The following is a 24,894-nucleotide window of genomic DNA, read 5'->3' on the forward strand; positions in this document are numbered from 1 at the left end:
AACCATATGTAAAGGCAACCTATTCTATGAGGTACTGATCACCTTTAAAGGGACAGATTTGGGAATTATTTTGCTTGGCAGATCAACTTTAGGATTTGGTTTTTAATTTTTCTTGAAAAATCAGAAAAATATCTGCTCCTTAAGCAACTTAAGAGTTATTTTAATTTTGGGGGCAGAAACTTCTCATTAACTGGCATGAGAGAGATTGCAGATGTTTCTTCCTTTATTTCCCTGGGAATGAAAGGTATTTTAGGAAATTGTCTAGATAAAACCTAAATGTCAGCTTCTCCAAGGCAGTTTAAGTATCGAGTTCAGTGGGAGTTAAGTGACATATAGAAGACAGTAACACCTTCTGAGGTATGAGCTTAAGTACCTTCTCATATCTCAAGGAAAAATAAAAGAGATCAAGACCTTATATTATTTGTGTTCCATAAACAGATGCTCTTTCAGTGTGGATATTACAATTCTTCAGAGCCTACTGGAATTTTGTCTGCAGTTGTAGTGCTAAAATATAAAAATGTTACTACTACAGATAATGTCAGTGAAAAAGCCTGAGGATCACTCGTATCACAGTCCAAGTACCCTCTGCTGCGATGCTGTGTTCTCTGGTTGCTTTGTGGAGTAGGGGTGAATGAGTTTAGAGGTAGAAGGAACTTGTCCTTCCTGCCCTCCTGTGTTAGCTAGCTGTACTATAGAAGATCTTTTGTGGATATGTGCTACAGGCACAATGAGGATGACTTGGCTAGCAAATACTCGTATGTCTTGCCCTTTTCCCTGGCTCTTTTCTGGGGTCCTTCTATGATCGAATTCTCTGGCTCTTACCAGAACCAGAAGACCATAGAGCCTTCACTTGTTACAAAACCTCTTGTATCTTGTCTCAATTCTTGGTTGTGGTGCGATGTAACACAACATCATCTCCTGAGGATGCTATGAAGCGTGCTCTCCTAAGTTAAGGTATTAGGGTCTACTGTGACATAGTCTGACCTGTTTTTGCTCAAAGGCCTCAAAGTTGCACATAACAAAGAAGAAATAACATTGTAACACTGCTGTTGGCTGTCAGGCAGATACCAGTAATACAGTATTTGCCTTTGACATTATTTTTCTAAGTGGATAAAGTGACAACAAATGCCTTCAAAGCAATTTACTTTTACTTTGCTCTTTTCTTCTGAATTTTAGGTGGGTGCCAGGAATGGATGTGGCAATCTACCTCTTGGGATTAATATGTTGTATCACATCTGTCTCCCTAATGCAGAGGAGTCTGTGGTAATGTCAAGTGCCTGACACTTCAAAGGAAGTTAGAAATCACCAGTAGAGATATTTATAGAGCCCTTCTGTAGAGATATGTCTGAGTGTCTCCAGATCAGTTACTGCCTCAGAACTGAAGCAGGAGAAATACGTCTATGTTATTATCCACTCCAATGCTCAATTCTTCTTTCTGGTCATACAGTGTATACAGAAAGCACTGGGTCTAGAAAAGTTGAAATAAATTAAAGTAGAAGTGTGAGGTAGTGACAGAGATGAGTAGGAAAGAGAAGAATGGTCATCACATGGGGCAGGAACAAGACATACTGCCCAGGAAACCAACACATTGAGCCCTGAAGTGTGGTCATGTAACAAAATGGTGTCTGTGTGTGCAGCCCTGACCAAGGCATCTGGTAGTTCTTGGTGTGCTCCTTGTTGAATGTCTCCAGACGGACTCAGGGTCTTGTGCTGCCCAGATGGCTACCAGGCAGGGTTAAGTGAAGAGAGATAGAAATAAACACAACTAAACATTTCGGCTTTCTGCTCTGTGCTGAGGAAGTCTGTTGTGGGAGCAGTAGACCTTTGGAGAAGCCTGGTGAGTGCTGCCTGTGAAGCCACCCCAGAGAATCAGGTAGAGGATGTTCCACAGCTTCCTACAGGTGGTGAGCTGGGCAGGAGGTCAGCTAGCCCAAGACCAAGGCTGCTGCGAGGTACTAGATTAACTCAGAAGGGTAAATGCGCCTGTATAGCAGTGGATGAGGAGGGTGCCTGGTGTTTTCCTCCTGTAGAGGTGCAAAAGAGCCTTTGCAACTGTAAGAGGTCTGCTATTTGGAGCAGTGCCAGTGGCTGGGACTTAAATCCTTGTGCATATATCTGTCCAGATGTTCCCTGGATTTACGTGTTGAAACTGTAAATGGTGCAGTATAACTTCATATTTCATTGCTGGTATGGGTTTAGGAGAATGTAAAAATGTATTCTGGGATTTCAGTGTTTGGTAGGTATATGATGCTGAGAATGCAATATATTTAAAAACTGAGAGTAATTCTAGATTTACATTTGCATCACTTTAATTTTGCCTAATAATGCAGTTGTATTTGCTCTTTGAAGTTATGTATGTGCCCATGCTACTGCTAAATATCCTTCTACTGGTTTTCTTTTGGAATGGCTGTGGAAGCTGGTACAGTGCTAGCAGTAGTGATTCTACCCTGTAGCAAAAATACCTTGTGCTGACAGCTTTTTTTTTTTTTTTTTTTTTTTTTTTTTTTAACTGGGTCATGTTGTATCACAGTCTGTAATTTAATCTTTCTATAACGGTTATTTGTCACCCAGTTTTGACTACGAAAAGAAACTAGAAGAGACTTTTTTTTTTTTTTTTTTTTAACCCATATAAAACAATTTTTTTGTGGATACTCCATCCCTGGATGCATGTGGCGCTGGGCAGCCTGGTCGCCCATAGCACGGGGGTTGAAACTAGATGATCTTTGAAGTCCTTTTCAACCCAGGCCATAGAATAGGCCAAGAATAAGCTTTGATTTTTATAGTCATACAGCAGAACACTGTAAGGGACACTGTAAGTATCTCTGTAAGTATCTCTGTGAGGATTTGGTAATTAGCCTTTAGTATTTAGGATTCTTGTATTAATGATTTCTTGATGGATAAAGATTTGTATACTATTCTTGTCTTCTATATATATATATATATATATATATTTTTTTTTTTATGCAGCAGTTTCTACCTTCTTTTCCTACTGAATGGAACTCAGGTTTCCAGTTCAGTGGCCAAGCACAGAGTATGGCTGCCTGGTGTCATTGTACACTGTATACATTGTAATTCCTTTGGAGAAACCCTTTTACATACTGTTCAGATGCTATAATGTTGACATTTTAATAATCTTTAATGCCTTTGCTATCTGTGGCTGATGCATAAATATTCTACTCAAGCAGATGTTGTCCTCTGAGTTGACTAGACAAACTATTGACACTTACTTTCAAACATACTTCTCAAGCCAAAGCATAGGTGTTTGTTTTACTGTGTTCTCCATTTTAAGTTGAAGAGTTTCACTTCAGATTTCACTTCAGAAGATCAAAGATTTGTTTCGGTTAAATCACTGTAATTATCTAGACTTACTCATTTTAGGGTAACCCTGAATAAACAAACAGAAATAAGACAGGGCTAAGCAACAATTTGAAGGTAGCATGTTTTTTTTTTTTCTTCTCATTTGAACAAAGCAAGAAATTAGAATTGTTTATGGTGGTGGCACACTGCAATAGTTGAGTAATCAAACTTATGTGAAGGAACAATAAATTCTTTAATGTCCCAAGTTAAAGCAAACAAAAATGTGAATGCAGACGTATTGCAAATATTTTTCCTGTATGATCTGAGTTTTGCTAAATTACTGTTTGTAAGGTCAGTATGCAAAAATCCAAATGCAGAAATCATTTGTTTAATCTGTCTTTATTACTAACATTTGCTAAAGTTCCTTAATTCTTTTGGGTATCAGAAAGTAACCTGAATAAGATTCTTCTCTCCTTGTGTCTAAAAGAAACAAATTCTAAGGTCCTCTTGTTTAACAACTGTGCGACTGCTTGCATCAAGATTAAACACTTTGTTTTGTCCCCAGGCAGTTGTATATTTATTACTCTTGAGGCAGTGGTATTTGAAATAAATAGAATTGAAGGATCCTGAGAAATGGTTTCTGAAACACATATATTGAATTATTCTCTCCTGTGTGAACAGAAAGTGCTTCTGATGCTTCTCCTCGTGCCCTTGCAAAGGAAAATAGCTGATACAAAAATGCCACATGATAGGGCTAGTGAATAGAAAAGCATTTTTACCCATAGTCACTGAGGATTTTTGCTGCTTGTTCTCCTGAAAGTAATTAGGTTGTCTTCATGGAATGCATTACTATTCATTTAAGATAATATAGGTGAGGGAAGAAAACAGAACAAAAGGAAAAATATTTATTCTTCAAAAAGTTATGCTATGGAAAAAAAAAAAATAAAAAAAAATCCTTGGCTAGCAAATAGTTTTAGAAACTTCCTTGCAGTCAGCTATATTTTGGCTGGTAACAGGACTCACTATCACTGTCTAAAAAACCAGATGTTCACAAAGAGAAAAAGCTCTTTTGTGTTGCAAGGGAAACAGTCTCCATGTAGTGTGTGTGTGTACAGATATTCATAAAATATGGATTAGCAGCACTAGTATTCAGCTAAGTAAATATTCATAAAATAAAGGTGGAATTGATATGCATTTCCCAGTAGAGAGTAATAAGTATGTTTTGATTTTTTAGTAAGAAATCAAACTAAGAAGAGAAAAAGCACTTTATTTTTTCAGGGCATTTTTACTTCTTATTCTTTCTATGTTGATCCCACTGGCAAAGACTGTCTTTACTGACATTTTGAATACACAGTATTGTTCATGTTAAATGTTCAAGAATCTGGAGTTCTGCTTAAATCATGAAATAAGAAAGAATCCAACATGTCTTCTTCTATTTGTGTTCTCATTTGTGTCTTTGGGGTACATTAAAGTTGCATGCTTGAGAGTGTCTTTATAACCATGAGAAATAGGTACCTGCTTTTTTTTTTGTTTGTTTGTTTCTTTCCTTCCTTAGAAGTGCAGGAGCTAAATCCTTGTTAGCAAGTGTCGCTAAGAAGTATTGGAAGATTCAGTAAACAAATTATGACCTGAATTGTGTATTTATCCTTCCCTTTGTGACACTGGCTAGTAATTACAATTTCACATTGTTAATATCACCCAGTGTATAATGTTTTTTTTACCCACAATTTAGAGAACATTCACTATTAGCATCTGATTTATGCTGGATTTAATGAAATAAGATAAGTATGTTGCAGAGTCCAGGACTACATATTTATACATATGTTTGACAGTTTCCTTTGTAGTACACCTTGTCATTTAGAGCAGTAGAATGGTTGAATAAACTGAAAATTAAGTATATACTCTAAAGTGTTAGCTGAGAGATCTCAAGAATGCTTCTATTTCAAGCTGCTGGAATCAGGGAAAGTTACGTTTTGATATCCAGACAGGCAATTAGTTAATAAGAATTGATTCCCTGAATTAAATCAAAACAGAAGTAGATTTTTTTTTTGTTGTTCTTGTTTTTATTTAATTTTTATTATTTTCTAATTTTTATTATTTATTTATTTCTTACTCTAATCAAAGAACTGCCTAATGCTTCTGGGGTCCAGAATCAGAATGCTTAACTCCTTAAATCAAAGAATAGTTGACCTAGAATTAATATCTGATATCATAACTTAAAATATATGTTGATATTGATACTTACTTTGATATTGTTTCTTTCTGTTGGAATTGTTTTTGTTAAAAACTCTTATTTCCCCTCCTTTTGTTTAACCCCCTAGCTTGAGTCAGTCATGTCTGGTAGTTCTTTCTGAGATGGAAGGACAGACTTAATCAGGTATATATGGAGTAGGCAGTTTACATCTTCATCTCTCTCTTCTGTGTTGATGTTTCATTCTTTGAGCAGCATTACCACATTTGGGACGGTCAGGAAATACAGTATGCCTGTTCTACTTATTTTGTGGACTACTACTTGATTTATTAATGCAAGGCATGCTAAAATTCAGTAGTGTCGTTTTTAATGTGTTCATTGCTATTCAGGAGAATAAAAATAAAAATCTTCAGCTACTGGCTTGGAGCTAGGGTGAACCAAGAAATAAATGCCACATAGTTAAAGAGAGATTTAGTTACCTCACAGCTGCTAGAGGAAGGGAGGAGATAACCATTGTAGTTAGAAAAATATATCCAAATTACGTCATGCAAAATGTATCAGCCAGATGTCATTGATCATTTCCATGTTCTGAATAAACTAAAGCCATTATAAAGTGTGGCAGCAATCTTCATTAATACAGTTTGTTGATATCTGCTTGTTGAAGTCTGTTATTTAAAATCATTTGTTTGGCTTTGTCAATGTTTACACAGACTAGCATCATTAATGTTGACTTAGGGCTATCTCTATGCACCATAACTAGAATACAGAACATTTCTATCGATTTCTTAGCCACACTCCTCTACTTTACTATCACTAAATGAATTTTGATTCATAAAAGAAGATCCCTGGGAGTCAAATGTCAGCTATTATCCAATATATTGCTCTCTCCTGCTACTAAAATAGTCTCCATCTCATCTTGAAAATATAATGTATATAAGTCTTCTCTGAAAGAATTTCAATAAAATATTGATGTCAAGTACTTTTCTTATTTTGCATGATAAGATGTTTTGAAGATATAGATGAAGGCACAAAACAAAGCCTGGAGCCAGCCTGTATCATCTTTTATATTTTGTATGCTTTGTCACTGAGCAATAATAGCCACAAAATGTGGTTTTTTTTTTCCTCATGTTTAAGTAAGAAAATAGTCTGTATTGTCTTAAGTGATCTGTCTTTGTTGATTTTGTTCTGGGAGTTATGATAAAGGCAAACAAAGCCTAATAGCAAATGAAACCAGTACTCGCACACATTCCTTTGCATATCATACCAGTTACTTCCAATCATATTCAGGTACCACATTTTAAATGAATGTGTTTCTACACTGTGTTTTTTTTTTTTTCTTTCTCATAAGTGTACGGATAGTATCACATAATTTACAAAAATTTGTTTTGCTTAATGTCAAGTTTGTGATTTTGTTATTTTCCTTTTGGCGATTCCTCCCAACCTGTGATAAGATTAGTAAAGGTACCTTTACTAAGGTAGTAAAGGTACCTTTACCTTTACCGATGCAACCTAGAAAACTTCGAACAACTTAGGAATGAGAAAAATAATGTTTCTCAGGAACAGACAGTTGTGAACAGATGTCTTGGAATTTATTTTTTGATCACGCCAAATTGCTTACAAAATACTGTAAAAAATAGGACAATCTCAGTTCTCTTGGGAAATTTAAGCTAGTACATCTGTACATTTGCACTAAAAGTGTGTGCTCTTTTGGTGTCCCCCAGTGAGGTAACACTAATTATTGCTTGCCAAAAGGAAAGAGAGGCTTCAGAGATGTTAACCAGAGATCAGCAGTGGCAATGTTTTTTGTTTATTTCAGCACATGTAGGGAAAACAAAAACTAAAACCCAGAACTAATAACTAAAACAAAACAGACAAACAAACAAGAAAAAATCCCACAACAGAAACCAGCAAGCTTCAAGAGTGAATTTGAGAGTTTTTGTTAAAGATCTGATGGCACTGTCATTATAAGTGGAATATGAGAATGAAATTCTTCAAATGAGCATTTACCCTGTGGAAAAGGTTGTGTATTTAATTTTAATTTTAATTTTTTTTTTTTTAATTTTAAACAGTACATCCACAAGTAATTGCAACTTTCTGAAACATGAGAATGATAATCAGTGTTTAAATTCCTTTGCAGAAAGTAAAGGCAAAATGTACAGTTTTTATGGGGAAAAATATGAAAAAAAGGTTATAACTAGCATTACAATGAATATCAAGTGAATGTATAATAACAGAACATTAGGAAACAATTAGAAGAAGTGGCTAGACATTATTAATTCATGTGCTTTTCATTGTACCAACATTGATCACATAAAATATGTGTGGCATTAGTTACATTTTAATCATCCAGAGTTAGAGAACGACTAATTATTTTCAAATGGAGATGAGAAGAATCTAGGCTTATAAGAAATCATTGAACGTCTAATTCAAAATGCAATATTTTTGTAGGCAAATATGTTAATGCCTATGTTAGAAGAACAATGGAAAATGAAATAACAATTGGCCATATTTAAATTACCACAGAAAAGAATGGACCTTCTGTTTTCATGAGAGCTTACCTGAACTGCAAGCTATTTAGCACTTCCTCATCCATCCAGGTAAGGGATTTGGCCAAACTGATCTTTATGTCCTTTCCAGCCATCTGATTAGATTTCTTCTGTATGTAAACAAACATACTGGGAAATGAGAGCACAAAGCAGTCTTCCCCGTAGACTCTGAGTGGCCAAAGCAAAGAAATTTGGGAAAGACTCGCAAACTCCACAGTTGGAGTTGGTGAGGGATTCCCCTGCTGTGGATAGAAGTGAACAATAAAGGGAGGAGGGCTGGTTTTGTCCTCTGCCACAATTATCTTCCACTTCAAAAAGCTTGCAGGGGCTTTCAGTCACCTCTAAAGAAAAAAAAAATATGTATTTCTCCTTGGAAAGCCATGTTTGATCTTGTACAGACTTATACCTGAGAGAAAACTTGAAGTTCTGGATGCTCTTTTTCTATGGGGAAGGTTTCCTTGATTGGGTTAAGGTTTAGATAAGGAACTCAGGGAATGTAGAGTCTGGTGGAGCTATGGAAGCTAAAATGAACATACTTCACAATCAGGTCTGCCAACAGCAAAATTGTCTGGATCTTTTGTAAGCAACAGCTGCCCTGTCTTTGTTCTTCTTTCTTCCTTTCTCCAGTTTAAGAGTCTCCTAAATGCTTCTGACTGATGAAATGAATCTGCAGTTGCTTCTGTGTTACTGAGGTGCAGTTCTTTGAGCTTTTCTTCATGAACTGGAGAACTCGTAGGTGGCATCTTTGCAGATGTACTTTAAAATGGCTTGCATCTTTCTTCTGTGTTTTGTCACGTCTTGTACATTTAGAGATCTCTGGTCAGTTGTAATAATACAGTGAAAACAAAGAAAGGCATTTGAAAGATTGGAGTCAGTACACCACCACTTAAGTCATTTCAGATTTAATTTCAGTTTAGATGAATAGTTTTGGGGAAATTTGTAAGAATGTGAGTTCAGGTGAGTGTGTAAATAAATTGCATTGTGGCTCTGGGCTTTGTACGTTCTTTGGGTTAGTTTGTGTCATATTAGAAGAATACAAAGATCAACTGTGGTAACATAGAATTATATTGGATTTGCTTTGGTGTATTACTTTTCTGTAACCTCTGGGTTTGGTTTGTTTGTTATCCCAGGACAAGAGTAACCTGTATTTCTTATGAGTGCATCAGTTAGTTTTAATTCACAGAAGGAGCATCATGCTCTTGCTTCAGTAATGGAGTCAAAATGGACACTCTTTATTCTATTATCTCCCTTAGTTTTATGTAGTATTGATGAAATTGAAAATCAGTGACCTGACAAAAACAAAATAATATGGCATGAAAATTGCTACTATGATTTCATACTGTGTTAATGCAAGGATGTCATTCTCACTTCAAAATAATAACAGTGTTTTGCTTCTAAACTTATGGCACCTCTCCCTCCTCCCCCTTTCATTCTTTGGAAAAGAATGCCACAGGGAAATTCTCTATAATTGCCTCTCTTGGAAGTTTGTAATGGAATAGCCCCTATTAACAGTTATTAACTTTTTTTTTTTTTTTCCCCAGTATCTGTATTAAAAGGAAATGGAGAAATTCAGCATGGATAGCATCCATACTACACTGCTGTGGTTAAGACATTAAAAAAATCATCATAACATGGTTAAACGCAGAATTCAGGATTTTCTTTTAATATTTTTTTTCTTACTGGATGCCAGGGCCAGGCTGCCCAGAAACATTCTCAATCTGCCATGGGCACTGATGGCCCTGGGGTATGCAGAGATGGGATTCACTCTCATCCTCCATATACTGCTGCACCTAGAGAACAATTCCAAAGCTTTAACTGATTCCTCTTGTCCCATGGGTGTCAGAAAAGATGCAAAGAAGGAAGCTAAATTCCGATGATGGTTCTCCCTGAGCTTGCAGTGGTGTGATTTACTTTCAGGTAACTTATTAATTACAGAGCCTTCATTAATGATCCTTCCTAGATCACTGTTGATGGAAGAACCTACCAAATTTGCAGTTAAATTTGCATGCTTTTTTCTCAAAGATAACAAAGTTATTTATTTATTTATTTTTTCCATATTGAAAGAATGTTCTCTAGATTCCAGATGTTTGCAAACTCTTTGCTCATGAAGACTTACCTGTTTAAGTAAGGAGGAATTAAGTGCTGAGGCACTATTTGATGCTAGCATTAGCAACAGCCCCATGTTCTTCTCCCAGATCTTTGTTCCCTTGTGGCTTGCAGGAGGGATGAACCTGGCTGGTACATGCCCATCCCTGCCATTTCTGGTGTAGGAGATGGAAAGGGGTGGGAAGAAGCAGAGCTCTGTGCCCTCTCCTTCCTTCTCTGCTTGCCTTGCTTACCTCAAGATCACTCATTAAAGGTCAATTTTTAAAAAAAGCAATAAATGCTTCCTTAGATTTAAGGAAGTGAGCTAAAGGGCTGCTGATGTGAAATTCTCCCAGTGTATATACTTGCTTTATGGTTAAATAATTCATTCACATTACTGTAATTCAGACTTTCTTCTCACATATGAGTGTTTTCCTTAACCCCACATATCCTCTGATAGGAAATAATTTATGATTCAGTGGGATGGAGAAAATAAGTGGGAGCATGATATTTAATGTTTGTACTCACTTGAGGTTTCCACTCTCCATCCTAAAGGACAACTTCAGCAATATTGTCATCTTTTGAAACAGGGATTTGAAGCTCCATTTCTCGCTAAGGTGGTAAATGTGCTGCAGGATGACCCAGCTGAGCACTGTTCTCTGTATTTTTAGAGGCTCCTAAGTGAGAATGTTTCAGATAGATGTGGCATGCGACCCCTTTATAGACAGGTGGGAACACTGGCTTGAGTTCCCCTAGCATAGGAAATGATTCAAGCAGCCTGGAGAATTGCTCTTACTGTGCTCAATAGTTGTTTCATGTGGGGAAAGTAGCAGTACCTCATCCAGTGGCTGTAACTTGAGAAACAAGCACAGTCTCTCATTTTGAAAGAGGTGACATGGAATTCCTGGATGTTTCTTATTAGCTAGCTTTAATGCTGTCTTGCCAAGCAGAGCAGCTCCATTAACCAGCTTGGCTGTCATGTTTTCATATCCTCTTTTCAAAAGAGAATAATTCTGAATATTTTGAACTCTTAACTAATAGTACTAGGACAAGTATAAAATATATGACTAATGGAAAAATATGACTTCTTCCAAAGAAAAATTTTATTTGCTGAGTGGATGCTTCATTTTAATTTGTTTGTAACCAGCTTTTTGATACTCAGAGATAGCTTCCAGCTGTCTTTAACAATTCAGGGAGGCATCTGACCTTTGTGTTCTTCTGAAATGAGTTGTCCACCTCATTTTTGGGTTTGTTTCTTAAACTGCTCTTGTTTGTTGCTCCTTTTTTTTTTTGGAACACCCTGGTTTTGTCTCCATTCCCTCACCCCCAAGGCTTTCCTTCTGTGCAGCTGCTTGTGAGCTTTGCTATGAACTGCCCATAGAATCATAGAATTATCCAGGTTGGAAAAGACTTTGAAGATCATCAAGTCCAACTGCAGCCTAACCAGTACCCTAACTCTAAAAATCCACCACTAAATCATATCCCTGAGTAAATGTCTAGTCCTCTGATGGTTTTCCTTGATCACTGGAGTTCCACTGTCAGCTGCGTTAGGAAAATATGCATAGGATGAGGGTAAGCAGAGATAGAGATAATGGAAAGATACATTGTATTTAGTCACTATAGTTTGTAACAAAGATGTGTAGGCTTCAAGAACTACCCCGGCACTATAAAACGGTCAAGTAGTGGCATTGAACTAACCAGTGTGAAAATAGTATGAAGACAGAGAACAAACAAAAAGGAAGACAAGTACAGAGGCGGCAGGTATTATATTAGTATCTCTGGACTTTATTTTCTATTGTGCTTTATTTTTATTTTTATTTTTTTTGAAAATGTGTGTTTTTCAGGGATTGTGGAGTTTTTACTTTTTAATGTTTTCATAGAATTTCAAGGAGAGGATTCTACAGTCATAATGAGGAGAAGAGAGAGACACAAAGAGAGCATGGTGAGTGGAGAAAGTCGGGGGAGATGGAAAAAGAGTGCATGGGAAACACAAAGGATAGGAGCAAGAGTAAGGGTGTGGGATAGCTGGCAAATGAAAAAAATGGCAGAAGTTCAAGAGCAGAGTCATTGCACATAGAACAAAATCACCGGTGTCCGTGGAATCTCTCTATGTAGTTTCTCAAATGCTTTTGTAAACTGAATACAGCTTTGGGATGGTTGGAGGGAAACATCCTACAGGTCACGTTCTTGACAAAAAAAATACAGGGTCTGAACATGGGAGATAAAGGATTATCCAGTGGTTCCTATTTTCTTCTTTTGCTGCCAATGTACATTTGAGCAGAAATGAACCATGAGTATGGGTTCTGCAACTTCTCTCTTTATATAATCAGTGGATCTAAAATAGCAAGATCCATGCCTTTTCAGTTTCTAGGAAACCAACCCTAAGGCCAGGTTTCAGGCTCTGTGAGTAGATCATTTTACTGAAAATTCCCGATAATCTTTTTTTTCTTGATAATTTCCAATTCTTGGTTATCTTCCTCAACTCTAGGGATGCAAAAATAACTTTTCTGCTGTCAAATTAACTCCTCACAGAATTCTCACACAAAATAGGTGAGGAGCACTGAAGTACTCAGAATGTTCATCTGGTTCCAAAGAGAAGAATTGGTCATTTTCTTATTTCTTTTACTTATAATGTGTCTTTCTGTTTAAAAGGAAGTATAGGTTGTATTTAATAACCCTACTGTGAATGGTCCGAATTTGGAGAACAAAGGTGTATTTAAATGGGTTTAATTCATTTTTTAAACACTACATCTTGAAGTGTGGTGGTTTGTTACTTGTCACTGGATCCCTGAAATAGTCTGCAACTCTTCCTGAAAGACATAGCAGTTGAATTTTGGTATCTTGGTTTGATACAGAAATTTTTAGAATTTAGGGAAATTAAATAGACTAAATATCAGGCTATATGAACACCATTGTAATTTCTTGTCTTTTAATTATTGAAACTCTACCATGCAATGACTTTACAACAGACTTGAAACAATTAAATGAGGTCACTGAGTCACTAAATCAAGGGTTCCAGGAGAGAGAAGAGGCAGAGGTTGCATTGAGCCCTGCTGAGGATTACTCAGCTGCAGAGAGGTGCAACAATTGTAGGTTTTATCATGCTTGCGCCGTGTTTCTTAAAGGACAGTATGGAGTGGTGTTTTCACCCATGATGTTCCAAAAATCTTCCAGATGTATTTGTTCCATCAGACTCTGTGGCATATTGGTTCTATTTTCCAGTGTATGGTAATGCCAGCCTTCCCAGTGAACAGAGGTTTCTTTGCTTTACTGATGCTACTTCTTGTCCTTTCTATTATTAAACATGACACATTCAGATAAATTTAATCCAGGAGCAAACCATGCACTCCCCAGAAATGGGAATTACAGTTTTGGCCAGTTACTGATATGGGGTTTAAAGAGCAAGTAGAAAATTCTTTCTACTTTTGATGAGGGAGTATCTAGTGGTAATTCTTCATAGGTTCAAACTGGTCACAGTAAATGGTGAAGAAGTAAATCTGCTACAGGGATTAATGTTTTGCTTTGGGTTGCAGAAAATAACCACATTTCCACCACTTTGTTACATTACCTCTTAATGGTTGTCTGATTATGAATTAAGAAGTTAGATGAAATTATAAAAAGCAACATAAAATAGATAGCAGTATGAATTAACATAGTGCAAAGTGCTTATCCCAGCAGGTGTTTGTTAATGTATACATCTGCTTTGTTGTTGCTGGAATAAATGTGTAGTGATACAATGCTTTGTGAAGCACATATTAATACTTACTTTTATGAAAATAAAAATACAAGATATTTTGCTCTGATTTATTCCATTTTAGGAATTAGAGAAATTAAGCTTCCTTCTCTTTTAATTATATCTTGCAGAGAAACTGTAATCTCTTAATCACTGTAAAGCTTCTCTCTCTCTCTTTTTTTTTTTTTTTTTTTTTTTCCCATTTACCCACTGGCACCTACTGTCATGAAATCTACATAGCTTACAATAGGAGCCGAACTCTGCAGCTTAAAAAGAAAAGCCAAATTTTGCCAGCATATATACTGCTTGATTTGACTTCAGGGCAGGATATCTGCACTTGGGCTGCACAGTAAATTGATTTGTCAGTTCAGTGACCGACTAAAAAATAAATGAAAATGTTCCAGTTGACAAGAAACAGATCTCTTTGCTCCTTCATCTTTTTTTTTTTTCCCTTTCTTTTTTTTTTTTTTTTTTTTCCCCCAGCTAATCAAAGCTACGTGCTTTATTCCACCAAAACTGCATTTACAGACATTTCAGATAAGAGCAAAAGCTAAATTTGCAAGAGGCTAGAGCTGCTATCACAGAACAGGTGCTGCAGCTTTCTTCTGTGTGTCAGATCAGGAGCAGTACCAATCTCTAGCGGTCTTAAGATTTGCTTTTTCTCCCCCTCCTGACTTGGAAGAAAATGTCCTTACTGTGGAACTATATGCTATTATAGAATGTCTTACTTTTCTGGTGGAACAGCTCCTCTATGTATGTAATGCTTAAGCATCTATTTTGGTCAGCAATACAAAAAGTAAATCTATAGCCGGCTGCTTAGAACACTCTCTGGGGATGCCCAGGTTCCTGCATGAATGAATGTTTAAGTGCCTAATAGAAAAAACTAAGAGACTGAGTGGGCCCCAGCCCACAATACTTTATTATTTGGTGTGTAAGGTATTTTCCTAAATGATGATTTTAATTCAGAGAGAGATTAGTTTTGAGTCTAAGCCTCTTACAACCCACTGTAATTGCTGGGTTGCAAGGGGAGAAAGCTTCTTTTCATGTGAAATAGTCTGAAACTAAGAACTATGGACATATTCTAGGGAACAAAGAAATAGCAGCTTTGAAATCAGTAAATAATCACTAGCATGATTAAGATTTTATTTCTTTTTTACTATTTGATTGAAGTTATGAATTCAGTGAGAATGGTTCAAGATGTTTTTTTCAAATAACTATTTACTTTTGATATACTTAATCCAAATCTTGTGGAGATGTTTTACCCTTTATCTCAAAATGTAGCATGCAAAGACATAAATCTGTAGTCAAGCAGGAGAGTTCTCACCAGACTGAAGTGAGAGCATCTCTTTCTGAGGGTGAAGGTGTAGGCATCATTTCTGTCATATTTCACCTTCTGTCTATGCGTCCTACAGGGGTGAGTGTGCTGTAGTTAGGATCCTTGCAGAAGGAACATCAAAACCTGGCAGAAAAAGGAAAGGGTCAGAGCCAGAACAAGTGAATGGCTGACATTTCTTTCCCTAAGTCGGATAGAAATCTGCTCAAGCATTAAGGAAACTGAGAGGAAATGATCTGAGCTCAGGAAAATATCATGTTGTATGACCCGGCCAGCTCTGTTAGAAATGAAACATGCTTGGTTTTGGTGTTGAGAGTGCTGTCATATGTTGTTTATTCTCTCTCAATTTTAGACTTTTACTGTGATCTGTGGTGTGCCACCTGAAGCATTTTAACAGAGAGCCTAATAGTATCTGTTAATCAGGCTATACATGCAAATAGGATTGCTGTATGACCAGAAATGTATGTTTTATGAAGATCTGTCCTGATTCTCTTTTTCCTTGAGTTAGAAAGCAAAATAAGTATACTTTCCAGTCGAGGGAATAACTATACTTGAAATGTGTGTTGAAAGCTATTTTGGTCACAAAAATGACATTATTCTACATTATTGTAGGTTTAGTGTGTTGCAATTTTTAATTTGTGCAGCATTCAGTATGGCACTTTTGTACTCAAAGGCAGTTTTCACCTTTAGATGTGGTAAGTGAACACATTTCTTAAATAACCTGGGTAAAATTATGGGAATTAGCTTCTGAAAACGTTCCTGAAAGTCAACTTGGTAACTAAAAATAACAGTATATTGGATCATACAAAACCTTCTATATTTTATCCATTCCTTTGCTGAGATAAGTCAGCTCAGTATTTTACCCATCAAGTAGTCTGATGTAGTGTGTGATAACATCAAGGGAGAAACTGCTATGATTTCAGAAATCATTGAGTCAGATATAAGGTGTGTATTTATCATGCTGGATGTTAGGATTGCCTAAAAATTTGAGAAAGAGATTCTCGAAAAGAAAGACTGACACTACATCAGCTGAAGAAGGAATTGCAAAGTAAAATTTCTTGCATTTGATTCTTCATTAAGGTGCGCTGGGACATTTTTATCATCTTCTTGTATTGTTTTCAGTTTGAGTGTAGTATGCAGGGCAACCTATGCTTGGGAGAATAAATGCTGAGAAGTGCATTAAAATTGTGAAAATTGTGAAAAAGTGAAATTAAAATATTAAATTCTTGAAATTAAAATGTTAAATTCTTGAAAATAAAAGGTTTAATTCTTGAAATTAAAATAAGATTTAATTTTAAGTAGCTTCTTAACTGTGCTTTTTAACATTAGCCTTTTCTTGTGATGTGGGAAGTTTTCCATTGTGTTAATCACAATGGAATCACAGAATCACACAGAATCACAGAATCACAGAATGACCTGGGTTGGAAGGGACCTCAAGGATCATGTAGTTCCAAGCCCCCTGCCTGGCAGGGCCACCAAACATACACATTTACTAGATCAGGTTGCCTAGGGCCCTGTCCAACCTGGTCTTGAACACCTCCAAGGACTGGGCATCCACAACCTCCCTGGGCAGCCTGTTCTAGGGCCTAACCACTCTCCTAGTGAAGAACTTCCCCCTAACATCCAACCTAAATCTTCCCTCTTTTAACTTAAAACGATTTCCACTAGTCCTGCTATTGTCAGCCCTTTCAAAGAGTTTACTCCCCTCCTGGGAGTACGTTCCCTTCAGGTATTGAAAGGCTGCAATGAGGTCACCCCACAACCTTCTCTTCTCTAGGCTGAACAAACCCAACTCCCTCAGCCTGTCCTCATAGGGGAGGTGCTCCAGCCCCCTGATCATCTTTGTGGCCCTCCTCTGGACCCTTTCCAAAATCTCCATGTCTTTTTTGTACTGAGGGCTCCACACCTGGACACAGTACTCCAGATGGGGCCTCACAAGACCAGAGTAGAGAGGGACAATCACCTCCCTATCCCTGCTGACCGCCCTTCTCCTGATGGAGTCCAGGATCCCATTTGCTTTCCAGGCTGCCAGAGCACACTGCTGGCTTATGTTGAGTCTTTCGTCCATCAGGACCCCCAGGTCCTTCTCTGCCGAGTTGCTCTCTAGGACCACTCCTTCCAGCCTGTACAGGTGCCTGGGGTTCTGGTAACAATCCACTTAAATTCTGTGGGCAAGTTCTAGGGCAGTTTTGTGCCTTTTCACGTGGGCAGCCTTGCACACGAACCCACAAGACATTCACTTTTGCTATAGAAATCTCATAAAAACAATTCCACGTAGTTCTTTGGTTATATTCTTAACAAAGTTTCATGAGCAAAGTATGTCCTCAAAAGCCATGGGTGTTAAGAAAATTGTAACTGTAAGCTTTAACTCCTTGTGGCAGCACTGTTCCTTCACTGGAAGCTTGCCATGTTGTGCCTGGTGTTGAGCAGTGCAGGGGTTCTGAAGAGCTACAGGTCTATAAGATGTTTGAAGAGTTTAAGGACTTCTTCTGAGTTAGGTTGCCTAGATTGTCCCAGCCTCTTTTCCTCCCATATAAATGGCTCAGGAGTGAAGAAGCTTAGCAATTTATGGCAGAACAACATTCTGTGACTGTAAACAGTACTGAACTTGGTGGGTTAAATTTGTGTAATTCTCTGAGCAGGAAAGTAGAAGAAAGCTTGTTGACTAGTGGATATTATTAAAGCATACTGTCTATCCCAGTCATGCAAACTATCAGTGATCTCATGATAACCCTACAAGTAGGGTCATCTAAAAATGACCTGAACGGATCAAATGCATTTACTCTTTCTAATTTTGTCTATAATTTTCTAGAAATGTACTTTACTCTGCTCAGTATATCTTCTCCCATACATGGTAGCTTTTTTTTTTTTTTGGTCTTTGTGTGTGTAGCTATCTGCAAATGCTCAGTAAGCAAGGAAAGGTTTTTAAAGTTAAAGCATCTCCTGAGGCCTGCTGTGGTGTTAGTACAGGAGAGTACAGGGAAAGATGTTCCAGAAAAGATAGTGTAATATGTCCAAGGAAGGCTTTGCTGTTGAGTGTATTTATCCCATAGAGCACGGGTTAATATCAATGACAGGTGAGATTTAATCATGTAGGTGAAGTGGAGGAGGATGGAGTGTTCATGTTGAGCAACTTGGTCCAAGCCAAGAGCCGGACTATAGCAACAAAAAGGCCAGGAGGCCTGGACTGGAGCTGGTTTGAAGCAAGGCCTGAGCTTACAGGGTAAAAGAAGGTAGGCCGTGAGCCAGAGATCTTTTTCGGGCTGCAGGACACAGGAATGAGGCAGGGTAGCGTAGGGTAAGATTGGGATTAGTTGTGTGTGCGGCCAGTGGGCAACATGCTCATCCCATTTGTGAGCCAAACACAGCATAGGCATATTCCAGAGTAAAGATGTGTGCCAGAATTAGGCACTTTCCTACAGTACTCACCAGCTTTAATAAATATATAAACAAAAATGAATATGGAAGGAAAGGAAAAATACTTTTTGTATAATAATGAAGAACTGTATAGAAGTCTATAAATTAAGCACAACTTTATATTCACATATAATTTCAGTTATAGCCATCTGTCTCTACTTGGGAAGAATGACATGAGATCAACATCTAAATGTTTTACAACCATAAAGATTCAGTGGTGTTTTATAAGCTATATGCATGTGTGATTTGTAAGAAACTTATTTTCATGTAAAATTTCCCATTTGAGCATTCATCCCTTTTGTCATGCAAACACTAGGGGTTTTTGTTTTCTTTTTTTTAAACTCATGGCTTTGAAGTGGAATGAATACACTAATTTCAGCCTAATGTTATTGCTCTTTTTATTTTTTTATTTTTTTATTTTATTTTTTTTATTTTAATGATTTGATATTTCTTAGATCATAAAGAAAAGTATTTGTATGCCTTCAACTTTCTAATGCCTTGACAGCAGAGGAAACTGCTGGTATAGATTTTCTTCTGGACAGGTATATGGAAGGTTTCTGAGCCATTTGATAAAGATTTTTAAAAATGTATATATAACCTTAGTAAAATTTTTTTGGGGAGGAGACTCAAGATAGAAGATTTCAAACATCTTTGAGTTGTCTATAGTAATTGATTTGAGAGTGGCATTTATGTTCTTGCGCAAAGTGCTATTCACAGAGCCCATTATCCTTAGCTGTGAATGTCTTGATGTGACCTTGGTGAGGATTATGTCTAAGATGTGACATATGTCAATTTTCAAATTATTTCAGTGAAGATGATAACTTCATTGGAAAGTTTGTTGTTACACAAAATCATGTGGAAATGTGTCTTACATTCATATTTAATGTATGTTGCCATGTGAAGGCTTTACGATCGTTAATGACTTTACAATCTTGACTCCCTAGAAGTTCGCAGCTAGGCCAATTACTGAAGTGACACCAAGGTGGTGAGCAGTAAAATGGTAATTTATTGAAGCAAACACACACTTATATAAACTATGCCTTTTATGTACGCCTACTGCATTACACATCACCAAGATTCTTCCAGAAATGGGGAAGGGCCTGCCACGTAACATCCCGATAAGCTCCCCGTATTTCACCTATTACAACACATGTATTCACCTTCCTAGAGCCTGAAGATTTTTTTAATTCCTCAAATATAGAAAGATGAACAAAGACTTAAGCTTTTCCAGCAATAAATTGAACAAGAGAAATATTCCATGACTCTGCATTCTGTGTACATCTTGAATAATTAAACATAAAGCCTTCATGCACAAAATGTAAATGCTCAACGGTTTATAGCAGGCAATCATGATGTATAAACCTCTAAGCTTTTCATTTGTTAACAGACGCTGGAGTGCATGCTTAAGTGACCACTGCTTATAGCAGTGCTCTTGTCCACTTCCATCAAGATAATCCTGTAGTAAAACCTTGTAAAAGAGAGAATTTGGCAAGTTTGGATAATGTCAATAATCAGTAAATGCCCCTGGAAATGTCAAGGACAGAAAGTTTAAATACAGCAGGCTATCCTAGCCCTCCTTAGCCCAGGCTCTCAAGTTATTTACATAGGCCCCAAGGGCTGAGCTCTGATTTCAGTTCCAGATGTGAGCCCAACAACAGTTTATGTGCATTTGAAAGCAAAATTTTCTAATCTCGATCTGTGACGTTTCTCAAACTGCTATTCTGGAAAATACTTGTTTCTACAGAAAGGTATATTGAGTCACTTATTGAGTTAAATCTTTGTTGAGTGCAAGTCTAGTGAACCAGAGCACACCATAAACATCACTGTGTCCAATTGCCATTTCCTTCTTTGTGGCTTGAGTAGACACAGGGCTGGTTCCAGTTTACTGTGTCTCATGCCAATGGTGTATTTGATCATAACTCGTGGGAGAGGATGCCTGTATGCTGTAGACCACAATACAAATTAAGTCCCTGAAAGATTTTTCTTGGAATATGTTAGGTTCTGGACAAATCATTGAAAAAGACAGTTACACATTAAACCTCTGTAAATAAGCATTCTCTTCTTTTCTACTCTAGATTAATTGCAGCTGAATACGATTTGTAATTGCAGGTTGGTGCTCTTCACTGGCAATCACTTTGCAAAATGTAAGGCATTGCTTTCTCCACCGCAATCCCTCCTTGTATTAAAGAACATTCCAATAATTAACTTTTGTTGCATGTTTACAAGACAGATGGTAGTAAGAAACTTAACATGTAAATGAAATAGAACGATCTCAACTAATCTTAGATGGCTACATTTTAAAAGGCTGGATCTTGCTCATTCTTCAAATTTCCCTAGGCTGAAGGAAATTGCTCTGTGAAATCCCTTTTTCTCTCTCTGCCACCTGATGCAGATTCATATAACAGTGTGGTAATCATCCAAAGTTAGTGAGATGAATCTTGCCCAAAGTTAAATTGAGCAAGTGTTCTTTTCATAGAGGTTAACAGGATGGGTGCCTTTCCAACTACCTGGAACAGCATAGCAGTAAAATCCTGTGAAGAACCAGTGGGCATGGGAAAAAAAAAAAAGAAAAACAATGGAAAATGTGAACACATTAATGGGGGTGAAGTTCACATTGACTAATACATAAAAATTGCATAAAAGCCTGTGTTTTAATAAAGTGATTAGCTTTCTTAAATAGAATATGGCAAAGTTATGATGATGCTGGATCAGAAGAATCACAGTGTCAGATGAGAGTTCATTATTCAATTAGCTCTCTGTTCAATTTAGCCACTAGGCATTGTATGTCTCAAAGAAATAGCCAAAAATCTGATCATTGGTGAGGCAGCATTAACAAATAAGCAAGGAAGCGTGAGGAAATGTGCCAAGCTAAGACATACCATTAATGAAGGGTTACCTGGGTGGAAGAAATAGTTTATACATAATGCCCTGTTTCTTGGGGGATGGAGATTGGGGGGGGAGGGGGGGGGGGGGGGGGGTGTAGGGGAAAAAAAAAAAAAAAAGGTAAAGAATGCAAATTGAGAAACTGTTCTATAATAATCTATAATAAAAAATAAGATACTATTTATCACATGAATGAACATTCTACCAGTAGAGGTTCTAAACTATAATTAAGTAGCTTAATTGCTTATTTTTTTTTTATTTTTTAAACCAACAGAGACTTAAAATTTGTACAGTGCCTTAAGCACAAAACAGACAAAATACATAATTCCAACAGTGGACTGAGATGGATGACAGCTGCTTTCAGTTTGTGCTTCATTTTAATTTTGTGTCTCTGTAAGTTAAATGTTGATGGGCATCATATGCTTGAATGGAAATGACCATGAAAGGATGAGAGAGCTTCCATGCCTTTGAGGCAGCCAAACTCTGGAGCTTCATTTATCTGGGAATAGAGTTTTGTTGCATGTATCCACTTCAAATAAGTGCGCTCTGATGTCAAAGAAAGTTGTGCCTTATGCTCTATTCTGGGTCAACTTTTTGAGTTGGTCTTTACTGTTGCTAGTGTACTGAGCAGTGCCACGGTATGTTCACTGACCTCCAGGGTAAGGTTTTGTACCTTGTTCATGGCAACCCACACTATCAGTATAAGCTGGCCCTACCAGTAGGGACTTGGGAAGTACTGGTGGATAGTAAGCTATGCATGAACTAGCAAGGTGCCCTCACTGCTCAGAATGCAAACTGTATCCTGGTCTGGATCAAAAGAAGTATGGCTAGCAGGTCGAGGGTAGTCCTCTACTTTGTGCTGGTGAGACCTCACCTGTAGTAACACAACCAGATGTTGAGTCTCCAGTACAGGAGAGAAACAGACCAGCTGAAATTGATCCAGAGGAGGGCCACAAGATGATCTGAAGGATGGAACACCTCCCCCATGAGGACAGGAATGAGCTAGGATAGTTCAGCCTGAAGAAGGCTCCAGGGTTACCTTGTAGCAGCCTTTCAGTATCTAAAGGGGTGAACTATGAGAAGGAAGAGGACAGATTCTTTAACCGTATCTGTTGTGATAGGACAAGTAGAAATAGTTTCAAACTAAAATAGGGGAGATTTAGATTAGATATAAATCTTTGTGGTTTTGTTTTGTTTATTCATTTCTTTGTTTTTATTATAAGGGTAGTGAAGCCCTGGAGCAGGCTACCCAGAGATGTAGTGGGTGTCTGATCCCTGGAGACAATCAAGGTCAGGCTGGATGGGGGCTCTCAGTAACCTCATATAGCTGTAGGTGTTCAATGCAGGGGAACTGAACTAGATGGTCTTCAGAGGTACCTTCCAGCTCAAATGATTCTGTGAACATCTGACCACATCTCTGCCACTGAGCTTTGTCAGACCCAGATGTGTAGGGCAGTGTCCCCTCAGCCCCAGCTGTGGCCTTGACTGAAGGTGCTACTATCACAAGATGGCAGAAAATGTTTTCACTCAAGTGTCAGTGTTTCTTAATAGCTTTATTTATTTATTTTAATACTTTTATTTATTTATTTTTATTATCAATTGTAGTAATTAATGACAGGTTTAGAGATGATATTTAATTATAAGGGAAGTATTTACTAAAGTTGCAATTGCTGGAAATGATGATACTCCATGAAAAGGATTACTCTGAACTTGCTTTGTTTATGCTGTGTCCCCATGCATCATCTGCTGGTGGCTGCTGGAGGTAGGAGTTAGACATGTTTGTCCATCCAGAATGAATACTTACTTCTCTGCCCCATATAATACATGTGGAGGACATGAATGGAATGGGCAATGCTGTGGCAGTGTTCTATTCTTTTCCTTTATCACTGCTTGTCAGTTGCACTGAGATGGTATTAGTACTCAGGAAGCAACAGAATCGTTGCAGAAGCACTGGAGGGGAAGTTATATCTCTGGAGCATTTGTTTGCCTCATTATGTTAATTCCTCCATTATCTGTAGGGTAGTGCAGAATCTTGAGCCAGGTGAATTTTGTTAAGTCCTACATTCTTAATTCGTTTGTTCTTAGCTCCTCAGTCTGTAAAATTGAGATGCTGTTGATAGAAATAATAATGGCAAGCACACCATCTGTGAGATTTGCAGCTTGTGTTGCAATGAAGGCCATCAAATGAGGTGGACGAATTCTCCATTGCACATGTTTCTGAACAGTGTGCCACAATATGTAATCAGGTAATCAGCCTTACAGCCTAACGTTTTTGAACTTAGACACACGAAGTGTCAAACTGCAGGTACATACTTGCAAACAAAGTGAGGGCAGTTTGGCTGATGCTACTGACAGGAAGACTTCATTACTCATGCATACATCACTGTAAATTAAGGGTGTTTGGCATCTCTGTGATTCTGGCCACCCGTTTTTATTCAGGAATATGCAAAATGTCGGAAGGCACCATTTTCGTATTTATTTAGTAAAAATAATATTCGTTTTTCAGAATGTTGAAATTGTTCAACTTGCTTTGAGATTTGTAGAACAAAGGCACAATGGAAGCACAAACTATTTCTGTGTTCACCTGTTTGCAGAGCGAAGAGTCTGTAAATGGTGTACAGATAGTTAAAAGAATAATGGAATTTATAAAAGAATGTAATTTCTATAGACAACTGCTATTATCCCATGAGGCAAAAGTATTTCCAAATTATTAAACTAATTACAGATAATAATACAAATATCAGTCTTCAAACCCTTTGTTGCCTTTTTTCTTCCTTTGAAGGCTTTTAATTTTTTTTTTATTTTTTTCATGGACACCTATAAGAACTTTTAATTTGAATAATTTAGTGCTTTGTATTTAATTTTATTATACTTCTTTTCATGTTTCTGCAATGTTGTCTTTGGGCTTTTAATTGATTTTTTTGTTGTTGTCAAACACTTTGAAACTTCAGAAATGAACTGCATGAAAAGAATAGATAATGACATAGTTGTAGGGAAAAAAAAAAAAACAGCAATATTTTATTAAAGAGACTCTTTCACAGAACTAAATTCTGTGATTTTTAGTATTTCCTGAACAATTACAATAGAATTAGTACCAGGTTCTTATGAAAGTAATGTATCTGTATCTATAGAGCAGGCATGGAAAATGCTGCAAATACATGCCTTTGATCTAAATGACAGAAATAAATTTGCTAGGGACATGGTAACATTAAGCATATTTAAACTGACCTATATTGCTTGAAGTGCAGGTAGAGTATTCCTCCTTTTGATCAGGCCATTTGATTTAAAGTATAAATGAAATAAAGTTATGTGCATAATATGTGTAATATAATTTGGCAAGTTAACTCTTACAGATGTAGGCTAATATTTTATTTGCATATATCCCCCAGTTTTTTCCTGTTCTTCGGTT

This window comes from Coturnix japonica, chromosome 4, assembly GCF_001577835.2.
Source record: "Coturnix japonica isolate 7356 chromosome 4, Coturnix japonica 2.1, whole genome shotgun sequence".
Lineage (NCBI taxonomy): Eukaryota > Metazoa > Chordata > Aves > Galliformes > Phasianidae > Coturnix > Coturnix japonica.